The sequence below is a fragment of the Stegodyphus dumicola genome, chromosome 11 (genome assembly GCF_044657685.1).
Source record: "Stegodyphus dumicola isolate Sdum_Otavi_A_Nest chromosome 11, ASM4465768v1".
Lineage (NCBI taxonomy): Eukaryota > Metazoa > Arthropoda > Arachnida > Araneae > Eresidae > Stegodyphus > Stegodyphus dumicola.
Window position 1 is genome coordinate 70,600,138 of NC_140778.1, and position 13,925 is coordinate 70,614,062.

Here is a 13,925-nt window from a genome sequence, read left to right on the forward strand (position 1 = left end):
CGGTTCTAATTGTTAGATTTATTATTGTATATCATGGCCAGAACTTAAAAGAGAAGGGCTAGCTCATAGAGCTCTTCCCCCTGAAACAGGCAGTGGGGAGTGATGACGTAGCAATGATGCCACTGAGCGAAGATGCAGTTGACAACATAGAAATTAGCGTTTTAAATTTGAAGAACCAGCGTTTAAAATGAGCTGTGTGTGAAAGATAGCTATAATTTGGAAGAGACAATGTTACTGCAGTATGCATTTTACACTGAACATTAAAAAATTTAATAGTTCTTAAACAATTTTATAATAATCGATAAAATGCGCTAATCTTAGCATAAAAGTTCACCCCTTCTTTTTTTTTTTAATTTGCATAGATTTTTTTTTCTTTAAATGCCTGTTTGTTTCTAATCATTTCTTTTATCTGCATGTTAACTAAGAGAACTTTACTACTGCTTCTAAGATAACTATAATAACAGCTATTTAAAATTAATCAATAAACAACCTTAAATTGGCACAGTTTTAAACATGTATGGTTATATATGGCAAAATTTCTGCTAATCTAAGTTTGAATTTCAGCGTAATTGTAAATTTTACATTCGCATATTTTTCTCACGATTCAATATATATATTCTTTATATTAATAAATTAATTAATAACAAATTTATATTAATATTATTAATTTTGTAACTTAGGCTTACATCAATATTTCATTTAAATAAATACATGTAAGGTTCTTATCTTAATTTAGACAAAACAACTTTACTCACAGTACCTAAAAAAATTATTTAATTTTTCAGAAGTGGGAGTTAAGGGGACAGGTCTTCTTATGCCATTATTACTTTAATGTTATACTTTATATATATATATATTGTCTGGAATGCTAAGCTAGCACAAAATCGAATCAATAATAACAGAGAATACAATAAAAATAACTGTAACAATAACTTAACAGAATTAGTTCTCATCTGAAATATGCTTTACGCTATTAACTTCTAAAATGTCATTTAGAAATACAAATCAAAACATATTATATATACTTACTTGTACAGTCGCAATGCAACTACAAGTTGTTGAAACATTATTTATTGGCTGTCACATTCGAAGCAATCCATTTTTTTACCTTTTGTGTTGCTTTGCTTTGGGAAAAAACATATGCATTTCTATTTAAGAAACATATTCTAATAAACGTTCGCACTCTGCAAAATAAACGAATTGCTTCTCTGTTAACTTCAGGATAATGTTTCTCCAGTTTATTAATTAAAGAGCCAATTACATGCTTCCATTTATACTAAGTTGTACCATGAACTGCACAAAATATGTTTTCGAACTCATAAACTGTATTCATCCTTGAATGAGAAGGTGTAGTCGAACTTCCTAAGGACAATAATTTAATCAATTCTGAATTAAATATTGGTTCAGGAGCACTATTTTTAGATATTGTTCCCAATGATGGGTCTTTATCTCGCACACGATAGGCAATATAACCTGCAACATATGTTAATGCTTCTTTTCGGGGGTCGAAAATTGTCTGTCGGAATTCAATTCTAATTCCCAAGCCATAGATGGTTCCTCTATGAAATCCAAATCCAAATCATCAATAGCATTTAATGGAAAAGCATCTTTCTCCTCAGTATTGAAAGCCCTTTCAAGTATTTCTGATGTTAAATATGAATCAATATTTCTGCTTTCTTTAGCCATGGATACTTTTGAAGACAAATTTGGCAGCTTATTAGCGAGTATTAATGGCTTTAAGCGGCGTATAACTTCACTAGGTGATGGATGGTCATTAAACCTACCAAGCCTACGAATCTGAATAAAGAGACTTTCAAGTGAACCCTGAGTTAAGCTAGAGTTTAAATACATTTAGCGTCATACGATGATTTCAAATCCTGGTGTAGGCCAAAAAGAGAATTTATTGAAATTATTATTCCTTTTTGGAAAGGCAGTAAGTTGGCTTTTCCCTGAACTCTTAATCAACCAATGAATTTCTTCAGTAATTCCAAAACTTGAATTTTTTTTTCATGATGTTCATTTAATCCAAATGCTGCTTTAAGTATTATCTGAAGGAGGGTATGGTTTGGCACTATTCATAATATCGAAAAATTTGTCGATTAACTCAAAAAAGTCGGATGCTTTTTATTTCCTGTGAGTGGAGTACACCTTTTGCGGTAGTTCTTGAAAATAATGTTTTCGCTGGAGCGACCTTTTGTCTCTCGTTTCCCTTGACCATTAAATAATTTGGTTTTAGCTTATGACGCAATTTAATTTTTCCTGAATCTTTATTTAAAACCTCTTTAATAATATCACCATTTTAAAACAGTTCCATTTTCTAAAATAAGTCCTTTATCTAAAAAGTGGTTTCTCAGTAAATTGCGGCGGGTGCGCTAAATCTGCAAAAACCCATATATTTTCGTTTGCAATACTGGATTTGGAAACTGAGAACTATTAATCGAAATCTGTAACTCTTTCCGCAAATTACTAGATCCTCCTTAATCAGACACGGTTGCTTTCACTTCTACTCCAGATTATTGAATATGTCTTATGAGTGAAAAAAGAAATTCTTTCTTCATTGGAGTGTTAAAATCAAACAATATTGGTTGTTTCCACCGCGAAATGAGACCTCTGATTAAAACAAACTGCACTTTTTGAAAAGGACCGAGAATTTGGTCCAGTTTAGAGTCATAGCACAGTTTAGAATCTACGTGCTATTCGTCGAAACTGAGAACGCAAATTTTTTCTACAGAATTCAAATATTCGCATCTTTCCTTCATTACAGCAAGAACATCACTCTGAATTCCTGAACTACATGAAAATTTAGCGCACATTTAATGTGCTAGTGCTAGATAAAGGAATTCCCATTTTTTCTTTCCAAAAATCGTAGCTTTTAGATGACAGAGCTCTTATGACAATGCAACGTGAAATATCTTCACTAGTCCACATGATCTTTTCCTTCTTCTCTAGCAATGCGTTAATCTCCGTCTTTGTAAAAATATGCTTTAGACATTTTTCCAAATTCTGTGATCTTTTCTGTTTTTTTTTTTTTTTTTTTTTTTTTTTTTTTTTTTTTTTTTTTTCCCCTAAATTTTGCTGTTCGGGATTTTAATTTCTGAATTTCCGATACAAATTTCTTTCTAGATGTCGTCCACCTTCTTTGTCGCTGAGCAAACGTTCTAAATTTTTTCTTTTCTCTATTTTTCAATATTTTATTAGAATTTTCTAAGGATATTATTTTGTTCTTCAAATTATGAATACATTCTTGTTTATCTTTACACTTAGGGCATTCAGGGATATTGTCACATAGGGCATTGTCTTTTGTAAGTTTTATTTCAAAATCATTCACATTTGATTTATTATCATCGGCTTCAATTTTGTTCTCGGCCTCAAAATAAATTTTCTTTAGGCTAAATTCATGTAGTCTTTCAAAAGCACTCTGCATTAGTTTTCTTTTCAAATGTCTCCGATTTCTTGGTGTTATTTCGTTCACTGCACACGATAAATTTACTTCTGGCGCAGTATTGCATTTCAACAGGTTTTTTTTTTCTTTTCTTTTTTCTTTTTTTTTTTTTTTCTTTTTTTTTTTTTGGCAATACAATCAAGCGATTTCTCAAGTCATCTTCATAATCACTGCACAGAAAATGTTCCCTGCAAATTCTTGCGTTTTTCACATTAATAGAATCCTGCCTTCGACATTTATGTATCCATTCTTTCGACAAAAGCAAACTGTCCTTTGGGAAAGCATGAAAAACAATATCTCTTCCTCTCCTATTTCTATAAGTGTTACGGCACGTTGCTAGAGCACAAGAAGCCATATTACATAAAGAATACTTTAAACATAGAATTTAAAAGGAAAACTGACTAAAACTATAGTACACAAATTATTAAATACTTGCATTATTAGAAAATAAATAGGTATGATTAAAATTAATTTGGGATATGCGACCTCCAGAAAATCGTCTCGCAACTGAATGAAACTACAGTTTTAAACGCGCGAAATCAGAGCAGGTGCAACAGAGACACGTCAGATTACTTCCAGTTCACCCCCTCCATGAGTCTCGCGTCGACGAGGAGTCGGAAAAAGGAATGAGCTAGCCCTTCTATTTATCCCTGTATCATGGCAATGAGAAGGAGTCCATTATGTTTTTAAGTGTAAAAATATAATGTATTTATTTAACTTTATCATTTGTGAATGGCACTTAAAAAATTACTATGAAAAATAACATTAAATTTTACAAATGAAATGTTTCTCGGTATTAATAAACAACAGACACAGGAAACTAAGTGAGTTTACCTGAATTTATCTATTTATATATCAAAATTGGCAACATGTACTAGCTTCCCTTTATAGGTATTGTAAAGCACCTAGGCAAGCACTTTAAACTCAGTGTCATTGTCTAAAGAAGCTCGCACATGCGCATTACTTTTTCTAAGCCACGCCTATTAAGGCTATGTTTTCCACCATTTTTGGTTTCCAGTTGGCAGCAAGAACATCTCCATGTGTCTTATCTCCTTAGCCAGCTAAAAGGATGGACAAATGCCAGCTAAAAGGATATCCAGTCTCTGCAGATTATACAAAATAAGATTCTCGGGATTATCACTGGAGCCCCGAACTTTGTACGAAATAAAAGTCTTCACGATTACCTGAAATTTGAGCTCCTCTCCTGGTTTCTGCACAGACTAAATTCAAAATTTTATTACTAGGCCATCAGAAATACGTCAGCCTGCCTTTCGGACATCTTTGCCTATAAAATACTGGATGAGGACATTAATATCAGGCCCTACGCAGCATTTCTTCAAAAGTCAGAAAATGCAGAGCCAAGACATCAGCAGCAGATTGTCCTTTTTAAGACCATGCCTTAACGATTTCTTTCAAAATAATTCTATCATTTAGAGAAAAAATAATTTCCAGTTCATTCTGTTCAATTCAATTCTTTTCTGCCTACCTATAAAGTTCTGCATAAGATTTTTTATTTATTGTTAATTTAATTTATTAGCTCGAAGCGGCATTTTGTTCTGTTTCACTATAAAAGTCGTGTTTTCTTGCAAATTGTTGTTACCAAATATTATCGCCCTGTGTTATATTTAAAGAAATTAAATATAGAAGAATCTGCATGAATACATGCATGTTTCTCGCACTGTGACAAAAACGACGGTATCTAGAGCCATCAAATTTTGAATGATGTAATCTTCCACCCCAACATGGGCCTCTGGACGGTCGAATTTCGAATTTGTTTTAATCTATTTCATATTTTTTAAAACTTTGACGAATTTTTGATTAACAAACACAACGTGTTCAGAGCGAGCGCTGTACGGAAAATAACAGCTTTATCTCCAGTGCGGAAATTCTAAAAATATGCTGTTTTCAAATGTATGTGGTTTACGGGCGAAGAACATGATATTCAATAAATATAGGTAACGCACAAAACGTTAAAGAAACAGTTCCTTTTGTGCGTAATATAAAATCTAAGTGCTTCTAGATTCTTCTAGATTTGATCTTTTTTTTTTCCCCCTTCATTACACTCAGAAAATTTTATGCTCCGAATTTTATAAATTATTAAAATAAATAATGCACTTTAATGTTAATACTTTAATGATGATATATTCAAATAAATGATCGTTTTCCAATGTTATTATAGTTTTGAAAATCACTTCCTGAAAATGTTCATTAAATTTTTTAAAAAAATTATCCGATCTTGTTTAATTTTACGTTATTTATTTCAAAGCATCACGTACTATCAACCTTATTAAATTTTACTTAATTTTTACGCAATATTAGGTTCATAAATTTTGTGCTTAGAGTTTTTACCGTTTTACCAAGAATTATGCGTGAAAAAAATGCGCGAAATGCAGTAAAAAGTGCTTTAACTGTGACTTTCATAATCTCATCACTATACAACGTACTACATTTAATAATTAAAAACAGTTATGTGATAACAAACGTTATAGGTTTCAGTGTTAAAGTAAACCAGATCGTCCCTACTCTTTCTTGCGGACATGTCGGTGACGCACGCCCCGCCCACTGGTTTAGTTTAGCTGTTATAAGAACATGCCAAAGTATCTCTTTAGCCTAGACGGTTCCCGAAGAGTGCGCCGCGAAGGCCAGGTGTGGCCCTTCCTTACTTCACTTGCGCTGAATGCTCGGGAATAATTTTTATTAATTATACGTTCATTAATTTTATTCTATTTCTTAAAACACTAGTTAATAAATTTTTCTCAGTATTTTGATTTCAATTTGTCATCTAATTCCATTTAAATTATATTTTTATTTCTCCTTTTAATCTAAAGTGCTTACTATCAAATTCCTTTCTTTTAAAGAACTATTTTATTCTATCACCTTGCAATAATTTTATGTGTTTGTTTCAGATTCTACTCGATTATTCTCATATACTTAACTCCCTACAGATTCTTTGCTATCACTTCCTTGAATTTACTTAGCGAAATTCATGTTTATGGATTTTATTTTGCTAGGATGCGATTTCACTTTACAGGAAATCATTTCTCAATTCAAAGAAATCCCAACATATATTCACATAATACTAATCATGTGCGCAATAGGCCGAAAATGGCATTTTACTCAACGCGTAATCACTTACTACACATGTTGGGTTCTTTTCTTTAACTACATCCCACCACAAAGCGGGATTCCAAAAATACTTTCAAGCTCATTATAATGTTCCTCTCCACGGTAATCTTTAGTAAAAGACGAAAGATTAACTCGAGTGATGAAGGGAAACCAGACATAACAAAAAAAGTTTGAAAAACATCTAAAATTTACTTCTGTCAGTACAAAAACTGGTAGATAGTGACTATAAATATTAGTTTTTGTTTGAGATTAATCATTCTTAGAACCATTTCTTCAAATAAACAGTCAAGAATTAATTAATCTCACTTATTAATCTTAAAAGTATTGCATTTTTTAGTTTGAATTTATTTATTTACGGATGTTACTAAAATCAGACGGGAATTTGTTATTTGTTTAATTTAAATTAATGCAGTTGCTGTTGGTGACAAATGACAATTTTATATTCGAAGCATAATCTCGTCTAGAACCTTAGCATAAGAATTTTTCATAAATTTCTTAACTTACTTTTACATAGTAAATTTCAATTAACATAGTAACTTACATTTTTTATAAGCTGACTGAAATCTGGTAAGGCCTGACATACTATTATTTAAACCATCGGATGTTTTTACAACTCTATATTAAGTATAATTAATAAATGGCGTATGTTATGCATCTTATTTACGGAATAAACGTTTTTAGAATAACTTTTTTTATATGACACTATCTTTTTTCCTATATGTTGGCAAATATCACCTAAACAGAATGATTAATTCGATAAAATTTCGTACCAATTTTTGTCACCAGTTTTGGAAGTTTTCGTACCAGTTTTTGGTACCTGACCACGCCTTAACGATATTTTTCAAATTCTATCATTCAGAGAAAAAGAAAAAAATCCAGTTCATTTTGCTCAATTCAATTCTTTTTTGCTTGCCTGTAAAGTTTCTATGTGCGAATCTTATGAAAATGCGAATGCATGTTCTACAAATTCTGTTATCAATAAAAAAAGTAGTGAAAAATTAGATCGCATCCTCTAATTGGATGCATAAAAGATACACCTTCCAGGGCTCTGAGTTGGAAACATTTTTAGTGATTGAAGGAAGCTCATTTTCTTCATCAAATGTACTTTTACCAGTTAATCAGGCCATCGCCTGCAGAGTGAAATAACTAGAACTGAGCCCAGAAAAATAGATTATTTTCAAGTCAAAAAGCAAATTGGAACTGTGCAGGGGGGACGGTACACCCATTTCTAATACAAGGCGGGAAATAAGTGCGGAGCATCTAGAGTTGAAACTACAGTTCCCAGGACTTAAAAGAGAAGGGAGAGAGCTTTTCCCCTTGAAACAGACAGTGGGGAATGATGACGTAGCAATGATGCCACTGAGCAAAGATGCAATTGACAACATAGAAATTAGCGTTTTAAATTTGAAGAACCAGCGTTTAAAATTAGCTGTGTGTGAAAGATAACTATAATTTGGAAGAGACAATGTTACTGCAGTATGCATTCTATATTGAACATTAAAAAATTTAATAGTACTTATTCCATTTTAAAATAATAGATAAAATCCGCTACTCTTAGCATAAAGTTTTTTTTTTTTTTAATTTGCAGGGATCTTTTTTTTTTTCTTTTTTTCTTTAAATGCCTGTTTGTTTCTAATCATTTCTTTTATCTGCATGTTAACTAAGAGAACTGTACTACTGCTTCTAAGATAACTATAATAACAGCTATTTAAAATTAATCAATAAACAACCTTAAATTGGCACAGTTTTAAACATGTATGGTTATATATGGCAAAATTTCTGCTAATCTAAGTTTGAATTTCAGCGTAATTGTAAATTTTACATTCGCATATTTTTCTCACGATTCAATATATATATTCTTTATATTAATAAATTAATTAATAACAAATTTATATTAATATTATTAATTTTGTAACTTAGGCTTACATCAATATTTCATTTAAATAAATACATGTAAGGTTCTTATCTTAATTTAGACAAAACAACTTTACTCACAGTACCTAAAAAAATTATTTAATTTTTCAGAAGTGGGAGTTAAGGGGACAGGTCTTCTTATGCCATTATTACTTTAATGTTATACTTTATATATATATATATTGTCTGGAATGCTAAGCTAGCACAAAATCGAATCAATAATAACAGAGAATACAATAAAAATAACTGTAACAATAACTTAACAGAATTAGTTCTCATCTGAAATATGCTTTACGCTATTAACTTCTAAAATGTCATTTAGAAATACAAATCAAAACATATTATATATACTTACTTGTACAGTCGCAATGCAACTACAAGTTGTTGAAACATTATTTATTGGCTGTCACATTCGAAGCAATCCATTTTTTTACCTTTTGTGTTGCTTTGCTTTGGGAAAAAACATATGCATTTCTATTTAAGAAACATATTCTAATAAACGTTCGCACTCTGCAAAATAAACGAATTGCTTCTCTGTTAACTTCAGGATAATGTTTCTCCAGTTTATTAATTAAAGAGCCAATTACATGCTTCCATTTATACTAAGTTGTACCATGAACTGCACAAAATATGTTTTCGAACTCATAAACTGTATTCATCCTTGAATGAGAAGGTGTAGTCGAACTTCCTAAGGACAATAATTTAATCAATTCTGAATTAAATATTGGTTCAGGAGCACTATTTTTAGATATTGTTCCCAATGATGGGTCTTTATCTCGCACACGATAGGCAATATAACCTGCAACATATATTAATGCTTCTTTTTCGGGGGTCGAAAATTGTCTGTCGGAATTCAATTCTAATTCCCAAGCCATAGATGGTTCCTCTATGAAATCCAAATCCAAATCATCAATAGCATTTAATGGAAAAGCATCTTTCTCCTCAGTATTGAAAGCCCTTTCAAGTATTTCTGATGTTAAATATGAATCAATATTTCTGCTTTCTTTAGCCATGGATACTTTTGAAGACAAATTTGGCAGCTTATTAGCGAGTATTAATGGCTTTAAGCGGCGTATAACTTCACTAGGTGATGGATGGTCATTAAACCTACCAAGCCTACGAATCTGAATAAAGAGACTTTCAAGTGAACCCTGAGTTAAGCTAGAGTTTAAATACATTTAGCGTCATACGATGATTTCAAATCCTGGTGTAGGCCAAAAAGAGAATTTATTGAAATTATTATTCCTTTTTGGAAAGGCAGTAAGTTGGCTTTTCCCTGAACTCTTAATCAACCAATGAATTTCTTCAGTAATTCCAAAACTTGAATTTTTTTTTCATGATGTTCATTTAATCCAAATGCTGCTTTAAGTATTATCTGAAGGAGGGTATGGTTTGGCACTATTCATAATATCGAAAAATTTGTCGATTAACTCAAAAAAGTCGGATGCTTTTTATTTCCTGTGAGTGGAGTACACCTTTTGCGGTAGTTCTTGAAAATAATGTTTTCGCTGGAGCGACCTTTTGTCTCTCGTTTCCCTTGACCATTAAATAATTTGGTTTTAGCTTATGACGCAATTTAATTTTTCCTGAATCTTTATTTAAAACCTCTTTAATAATATCACCATTTTAAAACAGTTCCATTTTCTAAAATAAGTCCTTTATCTAAAAAGTGGTTTCTCAGTAAATTGCGGCGGGTGCGCTAAATCTGCAAAAACCCATATTTTTTTCGTTTGCAATACTGGATTTGGAAACTGAGAACTATTAATCGAAATCTGTAACTCTTTCCGCAAATTACTAGATCCTCCTTAATCAGACACGGTTGCTTTCACTTCTACTCCAGATTATTGAATATGTCTTATGAGTGAAAAAAGAAATTCTTTCTTCATTGGAGTGTTAAAATCAAACAATATTGGTTGTTTCCACCGCGAAATGAGACCTCTGATTAAAACAAACTGCACTTTTTGAAAAGGACCGAGAATTTGGTCCAGTTTAGAGTCATAGCACAGTTTAGAATCTACGTGCTATTCGTCGAAACTGAGAACGCAAATTTTTTCTACAGAATTCAAATATTCGCATCTTTCCTTCATTACAGCAAGAACATCACTCTGAATTCCTGAACTACATGAAAATTTAGCGCACATTTAATGTGCTAGTGCTAGATAAAGGAATTCCCATTTTTTCTTTCCAAAAATCGTAGCTTTTAGATGACAGAGCTCTTATGACAATGCAACGTGAAATATCTTCACTAGTCCACATGATCTTTTCCTTCTTCTCTAGCAATGCGTTAATCTCCGTCTTTGTAAAAATATGCTTTAGACATTTTTCCAAATTCTGTGATCTTTTCTGTTTTTTTTTTTTTTTTTTTTTTTTTTTTTTTTTTTTTTTCCCTAAATTTTGCTGTTCGGGATTTTAATTTCTGAATTTCCGATACAAATTTCTTTCTAGATGTCGTCCACCTTCTTTGTCGCTGAGCAAACGTTCTAAATTTTTTCTTTTCTCTATTTTTCAATATTTTATTAGAATTTTCTAAGGATATTATTTTGTTCTTCAAATTATGAATACATTCTTGTTTATCTTTACACTTAGGGCATTCAGGGATATTGTCACATAGGGCATTGTCTTTTGTAAGTTTTATTTCAAAATCATTCACATTTGATTTATTATCATCGGCTTCAATTTTGTTCTCGGCCTCAAAATAAATTTTCTTTAGGCTAAATTCATGTAGTCTTTCAAAAGCACTCTGCATTAGTTTTCTTTTCAAATGTCTCCGATTTCTTGGTGTTATTTCGTTCACTGCACACGATAAATTTACTTCTGGCGCAGTATTGCATTTCAACAGGTTTTTTTTTTCTTTTCTTTTTTTCTTTTTTTTTTTTTCTTTTTTTTTTTTTTGGCAATACAATCAAGCGATTTCTCAAGTCATCTTCATAATCACTGCACAGAAAATGTTCCCTGCAAATTCTTGCGTTTTTCACATTAATAGAATCCTGCCTTCGACATTTATGTATCCATTCTTTCGACAAAAGCAAACTGTCCTTTGGGAAAGCATGAAAAACAATATCTCTTCCTCTCCTATTTCTATAAGTGTTACGGCACGTTGCTAGAGCACAAGAAGCCATATTACATAAAGAATACTTTAAACATAGAATTTAAAAGGAAAACTGACTAAAACTATAGTACACAAATTATTAAATACTTGCATTATTAGAAAATAAATAGGTATGATTAAAATTAATTTGGGATATGCGACCTCCAGAAAATCGTCTCGCAACTGAATGAAACTACAGTTTTAAACGCGCGAAATCAGAGCAGGTGCAACAGAGACACGTCAGATTACTTCCAGTTCACCCCCTCCATGAGTCTCGCGTCGACGAGGAGTCGGAAAAAGGAATGAGCTAGCCCTTCTATTTATCCCTGTATCATGGCAATGAGAAGGAGTCCATTATGTTTTTAAGTGTAAAAATATAATGTATTTATTTAACTTTATCATTTGTGAATGGCACTTAAAAAATTACTATGAAAAATAACATTAAATTTTACAAATGAAATGTTTCTCGGTATTAATAAACAACAGACACAGGAAACTAAGTGAGTTTACCTGAATTTATCTATTTATATATCAAAATTGGCAACATGTACTAGCTTCCCTTTATAGGTATTGTAAAGCACCTAGGCAAGCACTTTAAACTCAGTGTCATTGTCTAAAGAAGCTCGCACATGCGCATTACTTTTTCTAAGCCACGCCTATTAAGGCTATGTTTTCCACCATTTTTGGTTTCCAGTTGGCAGCAAGAACATCTCCATGTGTCTTATCTCCTTAGCCAGCTAAAAGGATGGACAAATGCCAGCTAAAAGGATATCCAGTCTCTGCAGATTATACAAAATAAGATTCTCGGGATTATCACTGGAGCCCCGAACTTTGTACGAAATAAAAGTCTTCACGATTACCTGAAATTTGAGCTCCTCTCCTGGTTTCTGCACAGACTAAATTCAAAATTTTATTACTAGGCCATCAGAAATACGTCAGCCTGCCTTTCGGACATCTTTGCCTATAAAATACTGGATGAGGACATTAATATCAGGCCCTACGCAGCATTTCTTCAAAAGTCAGAAAATGCAGAGCCAAGACATCAGCAGCAGATTGTCCTTTTTAAGACCATGCCTTAACGATTTCTTTCAAAATAATTCTATCATTTAGAGAAAAAATAATTTCCAGTTCATTCTGTTCAATTCAATTCTTTTCTGCCTACCTATAAAGTTCTGCATAAGATTTTTTATTTATTGTTAATTTAATTTATTAGCTCGAAGCGGCATTTTGTTCTGTTTCACTATAAAAGTCGTGTTTTCTTGCAAATTGTTGTTACCAAATATTATCGCCCTGTGTTATATTTAAAGAAATTAAATATAGAAGAATCTGCATGAATACATGCATGTTTCTCGCACTGTGACAAAAACGACGGTATCTAGAGCCATCAAATTTTGAATGATGTAATCTTCCACCCCAACATGGGCCTCTGGACGGTCGAATTTCGAATTTGTTTTAATCTATTTCATATTTTTTAAAACTTTGACGAATTTTTGATTAACAAACACAACGTGTTCAGAGCGAGCGCTGTACGGAAAATAACAGCTTTATCTCCAGTGCGGAAATTCTAAAAATATGCTGTTTTCAAATGTATGTGGTTTACGGGCGAAGAACATGATATTCAATAAATATAGGTAACGCACAAAACGTTAAAGAAACAGTTCCTTTTGTGCGTAATATAAAATCTAAGTGCTTCTAGATTCTTCTAGATTTGATCTTTTTTTTTTCCCCCTTCATTACACTCAGAAAATTTTATGCTCCGAATTTTATAAATTACTAAAATAAATAATGCACTTTAATGTTAATACTTTAATGATGATATATTCAAATAAATGATCGTTTTCCAATGTTATTATAGTTTTGAAAATCACTTCCTGAAAATGTTCATTAAATTTTTTAAAAAAATTATCCGATCTTGTTTAATTTTACGTTATTTATTTCAAAGCATCACGTACTATCAACCTTATTAAATTTTACTTAATTTTTACGCAATATTAGGTTCATAAATTTTGTGCTTAGAGTTTTTACCGTTTTACCAAGAATTATGCGTGAAAAAAATGCGCGAAATGCAGTAAAAAGTGCTTTAACTGTGACTTTCATAATCTCATCACTATACAACGTACTACATTTAATAATTAAAAACAGTTATGTGATAACAAACGTTATAGGTTTCAGTGTTAAAGTAAACCAGATCGTCCCTACTCTTTCTTGCGGACATGTCGGTGACGCACGCCCCGCCCACTGGTTTAGTTTAGCTGTTATAAGAACATGCCAAAGTATCTCTTTAGCCTAGACGGTTCCCGAAGAGTGCGCCGCGAAGGCCAGGTGTGGCCCTTCCTTACTTCACTTGCGCTGAAT

The 13,925-nt window shown here is 32.0% G+C and overlaps 1 non-coding gene across 1 annotated transcript; it reads right to left on the minus strand.

The window, feature by feature from the left end:
* Positions 1-6,608: 6,608 nt before the first annotated feature.
* Positions 6,609-6,726, minus strand: LOC146994085 (U5 spliceosomal RNA). Its single transcript, XR_015044201.1, has one exon. It is a non-coding gene; the product is annotated as a U5 spliceosomal RNA (small nuclear RNA).
* Positions 6,727-13,925: the final 7,199 nt, after the last annotated feature.